General features: G+C 41.3%; 1 long non-coding RNA gene across 1 annotated transcript; it reads left to right on the forward strand.

Moving 5' to 3' along the window:
- The first annotated feature begins 7 nt into the window (after positions 1 to 7).
- Positions 8 to 4,505, forward strand: LOC116657622. The gene is made up of 2 exons (XR_004312807.1): positions 8 to 3,074; positions 4,234 to 4,505. It is a non-coding gene; the product is annotated as an uncharacterized LOC116657622 (long non-coding RNA).
- The last annotated feature ends 6,655 nt before the right edge of the window (positions 4,506 to 11,160 follow it).

Here is an 11,160-nt window from a genome sequence, read left to right on the forward strand (position 1 = left end):
CAAACGACATTGGGATTGACTTTAACATTCTCCTTTATTTGCAAGGTTTTAACATTTTGGACTGTTCCTACTGTGAAGTTCCAGCTTGCTCCGCATTTTTTTCTAGCTTGACAGAAGTGTTGTTCTAAGTCTGTGATTTCAGTCGTGCTGGTTGTCGAAGGAAGCTTTTTCCAGTTCGTAACACTTGGGTTTATTGCCTCTCTTACTGCTGCATGAAGTATAGCCTTTTCCCTTGTCATCGTTGTAGTGGTAACAGATGGACCCCTTATCTGTTTTGCTAATTTTTACCCTCAGATTTCACATTCTAGTTTATTTCTGGGATGTTTTGTCCTACATGTCAGAAGCAATTTTACAGTTTTACTCAATTGTGTTACTTAACTTTATTACTATAAAATACAAAAAGTTAAAATTAGCCTGAGCAGATACATCGCTGTTAGATTTTCTTGCACATAGAATTTTTTCTGAGAACTGAAAACTTAAAAATTGATTCCAGACAATATTATAACAGGCAAAATCTCTCTGTTTTAAAGACTTTTTTATGTTCAAGAGTTTTTAAGTATTGGTGTGCCTAACATGAAGCATGGCCACAATAGTTAATAAATGTCCTTCAAATCTATTTTAAATAGGAAGACTAAATTTTACACTGATTGATTTTGGACTTTTGGTGTATTACTGACACTTTGAAACGTTTTCTAATGATTTATTTCAATAATTTTTAAATTTCTCAAATGTCCATTCAGTTTAGCAGCCCTTTTTCTAAATGGGATTATACCAATGCACCAGAGCTAAAACGATTAATATTCCTAAGACTTTAACTTTTTACATGACACAGCACTGCGTCTCAGCAGTATCTTGGTCACGTTTCTTTTAAAAGTAGGCTTCCAAGGCAGGGCACATCCACTCAGAATTTTAATTCTAATCAAACTATCACAGTAGTTAAGCTCACTTCTCATAAGGTGGAGGCAGAGTTTAGTAACCTTGTTTCTGGTATCAGTTCTCTACTCTGAGGACTCCCTCCTGCCCTCATTTCATTTTGTCTGAATGGACAAATGAGGAAGCACGTTATCTTTTGAAAGACAATCACTCAACTTCTTCCAGTTCTTTTTCTTTCATTCACTTTTTTCTCTGGACTTAATTTTTTAGCTCCTTGATCAACAAATTCTTTCTCATTTCTTTTCTCTGCAGCAAAATACATGTATTTAATAGTTACAAACTGACAAGTGTCATTTCCTTCATACGTTAACCTATTTACAACAGGATACTGAATGAGAGTGGTTAAATGCCTTGGTTTTATTACATTTCTGGAATTGTACTTATTTTTATAACATTTAAAATAAGAATGATACCAAGTTTGAACTTAAAAGTATCAATAATCTGAAAATATATTCACTTCGGAAATGAACGTGTGTGTATACGTGTTGGCAAGTGTGTTTTTATCAAATTGATCTCAGAAAGAGAGGGCAGCATTATCTTCCAGCCTGTGACCTCAGTTTTGACCTCAATCCTGCAGTGTCCCCAGTGGGACCTTCCATTTCTATGGGACATAGTCTGCGAACTGCCAGTTATGAGAGAATCCTCCTAATTAAAAATCATTAGAATTAAATCTTGCTGATACATTGTCTTCCTGTGTATGATTTTCTCACCTTTCTGTGTTTTTGTTAAATGGAAAAGTTTAAGTAAAACTGCAGGTGCCTTCTCCTTATTAATGTTGGACTTCAGACCACTTCCACCATCTGGACATAGGGGTCCTCACCTAGAAATAAACATAAAGGTCCCAGAAGTACCTATTTAGGAAAATAGCTTTGCAGAGGAAAAGATAGTAATCTCACATTCAACTCATGTAAAAGTGTGATCTACATTTTGCATAGTGTTTATTAATGGTTATATGAATTTATTTCAGTAAAGGCTTTTCCCTTCATCTGCTAGGCGTTTTTCACTTCACTGGCACTGTTGTCACGTTGTTGATGGCATAAGGCCTCTCTAGAATGCTCTCGTCAGACAATGTTATGGAAAACAGGCTCTGAAAATATTGGCAAACGGTAGCCAAAAATCTTGTCTTTGCACCTAACATTTACAAAGGCCTGGGCTCTCGTGTCGCTGTTATCACCACAGTGTTTATTATGTTCATGTACTATTTTAGACCCTGTTTAGTGAGCGGGTGACTTTTATAAGAAAGATTTTTAAAAGAACACTCTAGATGGGGACACTTGAAGTCTGAAGTGTCCCCACACATTTCATAATTAAATACGTAGCTAATTAAGTCAAGTTTCAAAAAGTTGGCCCTAGTTTCTAGAATGGAAACAAAGTTACAGTTAAAGAATTAGGTATTGTTTTCCTTGTTTCTAACTCTAGGAAGTTGTGAATCAGAAACCAACTTTGAAAACTGGCACTAGCCTCTCCTTTTCTTTTCTTCAAGCAGATTTTCTGACATAAATATTTTAGTCATCTACAGAGAGCAAAATACATTTAACTTGTTTGCAGTAGAATTTTCGCTTGACATTATAACAGAACCCCTTTCTTCATTTTGTGTATCTACGATTCTGTACTAAAAACATTAGCATAGAACAGACCTTAAAATCTTAGTTTTCTAAAAGTGCAGGAATGGAAAGCTCATTTTAAGGAAAAATCCATTAACGTTAAAAAAAACTAAACTTTTATAAAGGGTAATTTTTCTAAGAATGACAACGTAATGCATTCAGTGTGAAACATGAATTGTTGAAACTCTTTGTGCTCATAAGATCGGGCATCGCCCTGTAAAATTATGTGTACGTGACAGGGCAGTATTTATTGTGCTTTTCATCAAGTGAATCTAAATAGCCTTACATATGTATGTTCTCTATTATCTAAAATCAAAGTAAGTAGCAATTTATTTCATTCATGTGATTATTTTTCGTTTAAGCAATCCCCAAGTTAGGTCAAGTCTCTAAAAGTAGTATTTAAAGGCCACATTTCATAAGCTAGCTGTCATTCCTATAATAGTGTTTCTCGTTTAACTTAAACATTAAAAATAATATTTGACTCATTTCAGATGCAGAAGAAGTCGATGATTTATATAGCTACAGAATTGAAAGAAGGTATGTTGCCAACATTTCTGAATTAAAGTTAGACGTTGATTTCCGAACTACACTGTAAACAGTAAATGGCACCTCTTTCTATTGTTTGAATAACAGATACTATGTTAAATGTTTTTCTTACACATATCTAGTGAAAAATGTGAAAGCTTAATTTCATTCATAATGATAAATATACTTATTCCTCGTGTATTCCTCATGATCCATAGCTTTAAAAAAAACTCAAGAAGTCTGTGTTCTCTATTTCTGGCTGTGCCCTTCCTCTCCTGCTGTCCCCGTGGGCCTGTCACCTGCGCACGGACCTGTTCTCAGAAAGCATGGAGGTCATCAGCTCGAGTTTCTGGTAGTGACTGAGGCCAAAAACCCAGACTCAAGCAAACACAGTTCATGTAGCTGTCACCTGGTGGATGACAATTAAATTTCCTATCATTCTCTTTGTCACTGGTTAACCTTTTGCCCTCAGGAAAACTTCCAACTTCCTTAGCTTGGAAGAAAAACACCCACATCGATCTGGCTCTTGCCAAATCTTCAGCCGTATCTCTTTACTCCCCTGCTCTGCCCCTGTGCTCCAGAGGCTGGTCCGACTGCGTCCAGCTCCTCGGGTGCCCTTCCTGCCTCCGCTCTTTGTGTTTGCTTCTTGCCTCTCCCTCCCACACTTTCTTCTCCTCCTTCAGGTATCTGCTTACATATCACAGCCATCAAAGAGCAGACAGTATTGACACAAAGCTGGACGTCCCTTTTGAGTGTGCCAACTGTGCCCTCCTTTATACCTGACATGGCATTTATGTCTCTGTACCGAAATTGCCTGTTCATCTAGTTTTCCAGTTTATGGTACAAGATCTTTCAGGGTGGACTCTGTCATCTTCATCTTGTGAGTCCAGTGCTTGTCACAGTCCCTTAGCTCATGGTTGCTGAGTAAATGAATGAAGAATGAGAAAACCAGGCGCTCTGATCCTTAGCCACAAGAGCAGTTAATTCAACATGCAACCATGGGCAAAGTCTAGAGTAGTAATCTTGTATTTTGTGTTGTAATCGTATATAGGTATTTTTCTTTCGTCTTAAAACTTAGAAAAGTCTCAGCTTTTCTTAAAAAGTAAACTGACATTTAGTTACCTATGAAGTATTTTAAGTAAAGAATCTAATTCTTTCATTTTCTTTCCAGCTACTACTGAACTTCAACCAGTCCTACAGACTCTTCGTAGGCTCGATGGACGAGTGAAGTCTAAGTCAAGGTCTGGTTTCAAAAGCATGTCAAGAATATGTGGAGATTTTGAAGAAAGAGTGTATGATCTACAAGATAAATAGTAAACATTTACCTGCTGGGCTGTTTGCCTAACATTTTAGTTATTTCCCGTTAAGATATTGACAGTGTTTATTAAAGGAAAATACTTCTGTATTATATGTGCATGATTAAAATTTATGCAGTATTTTAAATCACGTTTCTCTGCATCTCATTAACTTTTCAGCAAATTTTGGGAATAAAACCCAGCACTTTGGAGTATTACATACTCAAACCGAGCCCGGATGCCAGCTGTTTAAACAACAGCCAACCACGCAGCAAACTTGTCGTTGATATTGAGCAGTGTTGATTGATAGCTTTTTTGAATTTTCCAGTGTTAATCACTGTCTATAGACCTAAAGATTTAGACAGACAGCGTTTGGATCTGCTGTGGCTGTTTCAATGTTCTGATGGATCACAACACTCGTTACAGTGCCATCAGACTTTCTGTATGTTACCTTAAACACTGATTCACAGATATTTACTCATGGAGAAACGAAATCTGCCTCAGGCTTTTCATTTTCTCTACTTACTTTTTGGAAACAGTCTTAAAATTAGAGACATGTTCCAAGCACCAGACGCAAATGGACGTTGTCACAAACCTGCCATCTCCCCCATACATTCTCCTAAGGCGTTATCTATCTTTCCTAAATGTCACTTGTTCTTCCATAAGTGCCCTTTCTCTCCCCTCTCACCAAGAAGTCATTTGTTTTTCAGAAAATGCCTTTCTCCTTTTCCTGTCACTTATTAAATTGTATATAAGCCCCCAATTCTAGCCACCCCTCAAATCACACTTCTTTGTGAACTCTTGCATGTATTCATGCGTAATTTTCTTCTCACAGTAATCTGCTTTAGTCAATTTAATTTGCAGGTTCCCAATCACTGAACATAAGCCAGTGAAGGAAATATTCTCCTTCTCAACAATTTCCAGGAGCTAAAATTTTAATAACTCCTACTTACATCGTTTATTCCCTTTTCCATCCTTTCAGTGTGCTTACTTGGCAAAACTCCCAACTACACAACAGACTGATTCTCATTCTTCCCCCGTACGTCCCCCCAGGCATCTAAGTGCTGCTGAAGAAAGTCACGCACTGCCCGGCGGTCCTGCTACTTTTATTTAGTTAATTTGCATCTTCTTCCTTCTCAGTGATGATTTCCAATTCCCCTCTGTAAACATCTCCCTGTTTCTTCCCTCTCACGTGAGCCAGACAGTCTTACTTCTGACGACAAACTTCCTGAAGGATCTGCCTGCTTCCCCACCAGCAGTCTGTCCCCACCCACTCTGGTGTGTCTTCCCCTTCCTCCATCCCCACGCAGCGAGTCAGTGATAACCCCCACGTCTAAAAGTGACACATTTCTGGCCCTTGTCTAACTGAACTCGTTTCTCCTGGCATTCCATGTAACCGACTTCTAACTGACCACTGCCTACAGCATCCTCTTTAGTCTTTAGCTGAAGGTGATGTTGAAGGTGAGGGCTTCAGCCTTCTTGGTGAGTTCACTCCGTTTACCCTGGCTGTCTCCCATGGGTATACACAGGAAGTATACGTGTTTTTCAATTTTTGTTTATTTTCCTCCTGTTAGTCTGCCTCACGTCAGATTAATTCTTAGACCAGCCAGATGAGCCTAGAAAGGTGGAGGAACGCTCCCCGCCCCCACCCCAGCTCAAGCCTGAGCACAGGTAGCTGCGCTCATTCACAGCTGGCGTGGGCACTGCCTCGCCTGCAGGGAATAGATCGATGGCAAACTGCGCTATTCCTACAGCACTAGCCAGTGAGCTGAAGCTCACCTGAATGTCCTCCAGGCTGAGGTGGGGTCACTGCTCCCGGCAGCAGAAGACTGCCTTTGTGAAAGGAAAATAAAAATGGAGTCTGCATTGCTCGAGAGGGCTCACTAAGGAGGTGTGACTTATGCACATCTCAGCCCACACAGAATCTGGCCCTGTGAGCCTTTGTTGCCCTAATGAAGTCATCCGGAACACCTGCCAGAAACTTGAGATACTTACTAAGCCCCTACCCTAAAATAACCTGTGATTCCTTAAGGACACGTGTCTCCTGACTGGCTCACGTCAGTGTCAGTCACAGTCTTCATCAGGCAACTTTTGACAACCTCTTGGCTTTTTGCCTTTATAAGCCCCTGACTCCCGTCCTTGAAACACTCAGTTTTACCCAAATCTGTGTCTCCCAAGTTGCAATTTATTTCTTCCAGTTTTATTGAGGTATAATTGACCTACAGCACTGTATTATAAGTTTAAGGCGTACAGCATAATGATTTAATTTATATATATCATGAGATGATGACTGCAATGTACTTTGCTGTAAATATTAACATAACTATACCCCTGTCGCTGGGATACAGCAAGATGATTACTTAGGGTTCTCCAAGGGAGAAATGAAAATAATAGAGTACCTATATCTCTGTCTGTCTGTCTGTCTTTCTAGCTTTCTATCATGGCTGAAATCCATAGGGTGGGCCTGCAGCCTGGAAATTCAGGTAAGAGTTAACATTGCAGTCTTGAGTCTGAATCCCAAGGGACGATAGTCTGGCGACTCAGATTGGGTTTCCATGCTTCAGCCACGAAAAGAATTCCCTTCAGTTTGGGGAACCTCAGTCTTTGCTCTGAAGGCCTTCAGCTGTTTGGATGAGGCCCGTCAACATTATGGAGGGTAATCAGCTTTATTCAAAGTCAGTGATTTAAATGCTAATCACACCTGAAATATACGTTCACAGAAACATCTAAACTGGTGTTTGACCAAGCAACTGGGCATCATAATCTAGCCAAGAGATATTTATCAGGAGTTGGAGAGGTTTGTTCTAAAGGGATATAAAGCTTCATTCCAGAAGGAAGTAATTTGCTCAGCACAGTTCTAGGTCACCTCTGGGCTCCTGATAATCATGAAGTCAGATCTGATTTCCCAGCCTGTGACTCTTTGTGTCCAGCAGGTGGCACCAAATGACCAGTCATAGCTCAGATGCACAGGCTCGTCTTTGGGAACAGGTGCAATGTATTTATGTATGGCCAGCATCTTAAACAAAGCACTCATGTTGTCTGCCACTCTTCTTCACCATTTTACTGAGACGTGTGGATCAAAATGAGAAGTTCACAGGCAAATGGTTGTCTCTCCTGGAATGTGGTGATATTGTGGAATAATGAAAATGTTAAGTCAAACACAGAGACAGGCCAGTAAAATGGCACCTAAACACAGGTGTGGGGAACTCGTGTGTGTGTGTGTGTGTGTGTGTGTGTGTGTGTGAACTTGTGCTTCTGAGAAAGATTAAACAGGAGTGGAAATGATGAAAAATACTTCAAAAAATGGTAAAGAAAATAGTGTAGAAAAACCTGTAAAGGGAATAAAGTTGGAGAAGACGAAACAGAGAGAGAAAAGCCAACTCGAGTGTGCATGAGACTGGGCTATGTGGATAAAGTGTTAACACGGGAACCCCTGGAGAAAGGATCCATGCGTCCTGATAACAGAAGACCTGAGTTCCAAATGAACATCATGTAAGTGGAGGATTAGGAAAAAAGACACCAAACCATCTGCAACCAATTCAATGGAATCCTTTATTTTAAGGGACTCTTAACTTCATGCTCACAAAGACCAGGAACTTTACACATTACACACAGCATGTGTTCCAGGAGGCAGGGTTGAAGCTGCAGGCACTGAAAAAGGAACCTCCCTACTATGGAGAAGGAGACAGAAAACCGCAAGGCTGGGGTGGAATAGTAGACCTATTGGGTTCACTTCTTTGTTAAGCTGTTAAAATCTCCCTAATTAGAGGGAGGGCACAGCTCAAGTGGTAGAGTGCATGCTTAGCATGCGTGAGGTCCTGGGTTCAATCCCCAGTACCTGCTCTAAAAGAAATAAATAAATAAACCTAATTACCACCCGCACCACCCAAAATAAAAAAAAAATTCCCTAATTAAAAGCAAAAGTCTTTTTTTCTTTTAATCTGCTAATCTTCTTTTTTTCCATCCGCTAAGGTGGAGGCTGTGAGGAGGGGGTTTATTGCTTGCTGCTGCATTGAGGGACCTGTCACTCTGTATAGAAGCTGCTTCCAGAGCAGGACAATCCCCATCGTAATTGAAGGAATGGAAGGTAGCTTGAGCTTAATTATTAACATAATGATTGATGGTTTTGGTCCATTCAACAAAGTAATAGTCTTAATTCAAATCCATGTGTTAATTTTGGCTTTTGTAGCTTAAAGTACAGGCTAAATTGCCTTGAGACTGTGATGGAACTGGTTAAATGCTTTATAATGAAGTTTTCTTTCACGAAAATACGTCCCCCTCTGTTTTTGCTCTGTGATAAATTTAGCTGTCATTTAAATTAGAATTTGAGTTATTTATGTGCAATAAAGATCCTTGTGCTTAAAAAGGCTGTGTCTTTTTTTTAAACAGTTTTTTGATTTTTTAATAAAAGATTCCCCTTCTAAGCTTTTTTTTTTTTTGACTTTTTTTCATCATATAAAACCCAAAACCTAATGAAATATGTCTCCAGGTTTTTGAAGAGCAAAAAGATGCTCAGAGACAGCTTTCTCAAGAGCAGAATGCCAGAGTAATACAAGATGAAATCCTGGCCCATCATCTTTCCCAACAAAAGGAGGCAGAAAAGGCTAATAAGAAAATGAATGCTGAAGTATTTTCTTTAGTCATTTTCAATCGTGTGTGTATGAATTTGTATACTTACATAGTTTAAAACCAATACTATAGGTACAGAAAGTATAGAGAGTTTTAAAAGCCTATATATGTAACTATATTTTCTGGGGGTTTCATTTCTGGTCCATTGGATAAAGCAATATTGTGAATTCAAATCCATTTGCCTGCAACAGTGACATAGTGACATTCACAATGGCCTCATCCAAGGAGAGGCTGTTCATATTTTCCATAGGAATTGATGAACTTTCCATTATCTCTAAACTCTTCTTATAATGGCGGGCATTCTAGTTTCTGGCAATGATCTGACTCCATTGATACACGAATGGACACGTTACTTTACCATTTTCACTGATGGTAAGGAGGAAAAAGTATAGCCAGTTCAGAAACCGTGGTTTGGGTGTCATTCTCCTATGTGAGATAAAAAGTAACGCTCTGCTCTATGTGGTATCTGATTTCAGTACAAGGAGATTTAGAACATAGTGACAGGCATGCCATAATCTATACTTAGTGATAATTTATTGATCAGTATTTTATTTTTAATAAAACAGTTCACAGTATTTCCCTGCTATTCACATCCCACATCATGTCTCCAAACACACATATCCCGAAGACGTGTCATCTTCCCAAGCCAACATCATCTAACTAGGCCCAATCATCTCCCCAAGCCCCCATCATCTCCCTAAGCCCAATCATCTCCCCAAGCTCACAACTCCGAAAACGCACATCATTTCCCCGAGCCTGCATCATTACCCAAGCCCGCATTTTCTAGCCGAGCCCGCATCATGATCCTACATCGGCGTACTATCTGCGAGTCTGCATCATTTACGCATGCCCGTGTCATCTCCCGGAGCCGCTTTATCTCCCCAAGCAAACATCTACCCAAACCAACATAGTCTCCCCAAGCCCAATTAGTCTCACAAAGACCACATCATATCCCCAAGCCCGCAACGACTCCCCATGCCCACATCATGTTTCCAGGCCCACATGTCCCCAAGCCGACCTCACCACCCTAAGCCCGCATCATGTCCCAAACACAAATCATCTCCCCAAGCCCGCATGATCTCCCAAGCCCACGTCATCTCCCAAAGCCTGCATCATCTCCCTGAGCCCACAGCATATCTGCAAGACTGCTTCATCACCCCATGCCAGAGTCATCTCCCTAAGCCGACTCATCTCCCCAAGCCCAACCATCTCCCCAAGCTCGCAACATCTCCCCAAGACAAAATCTCCCAAAAGGCACATTATCTCCCCAAGCGCGCATCATATCCCAAGCCTGCATCATCTCCGCAAGCCTAATCATCTCCCCAAGCCCAATCATCACCCCAAGCCCGCATCATCTCCCCAAGCCCGCACCGAATCCCCGAGCCCGCATCATGTTTCCAGGCCACATGTCCCCAAGCCGACCTAACCACACTAAGGTCGCATCATGTCCCCAAGCACAAATCATCCCCCCAAGCCCACATGAGCTCCCAAGCCCACGTTTTCTCCCAAAGCCTGCATCATCTCCCTGACCAAACAGCATATCTGCAAGACCACTTCATCTCCCCAAGCCCGCATCATCTCCCCAAGTCTGAATCATCTCTCCAAGCCCACAACTATCGAAACCAAAATATTCCTAAGCCCACATCAGCTCTCCAAGTCCACGTCACCTCCCTGAACCTGTGTTGTGTCACCGAGCTGGCGTCATATTCCAGAGGTCGTATCGTGACAATGAGCCCACATCATGTCCACAAGCCCGATAATGTCTGCGAGCCCACGTCATCTCCCGAGCCTGTGTGATGTTCCCAAGACCACATATCCTCAAGCCCGCATCATCTCCCAACGCCCAATCATCTCCCTAGCCCACATCATCAACCGAAGCTAATCATCTCCGCAAGCCCGCATCATATCCCAAGCCTGCATCATCTCCCCAAGCCTAATCATCTCCCCAAGCCCAATCATCTCCCCAAACCCGCATCATTTCCCAAGCCTGCATCATCCAGCCGAGCCTTTGTCATGTCGCCAAGCCAGCGTAATATCTGCAAGTCCGCATCATTTACACAGACCCACATCATCTCCCCAAGCCAACATGATCTACCCGAGCTCACATCGTCTCCCCGAGGCCACATAGTCTCCCCAAGCCCGCATCACCTCTCCAAGCCCGCATCGACTCCCCG

This window comes from Camelus ferus, chromosome 18 (genome assembly GCF_009834535.1).
Source record: "Camelus ferus isolate YT-003-E chromosome 18, BCGSAC_Cfer_1.0, whole genome shotgun sequence".
Classification (NCBI taxonomy): Eukaryota; Metazoa; Chordata; class Mammalia; order Artiodactyla; family Camelidae; genus Camelus; species Camelus ferus.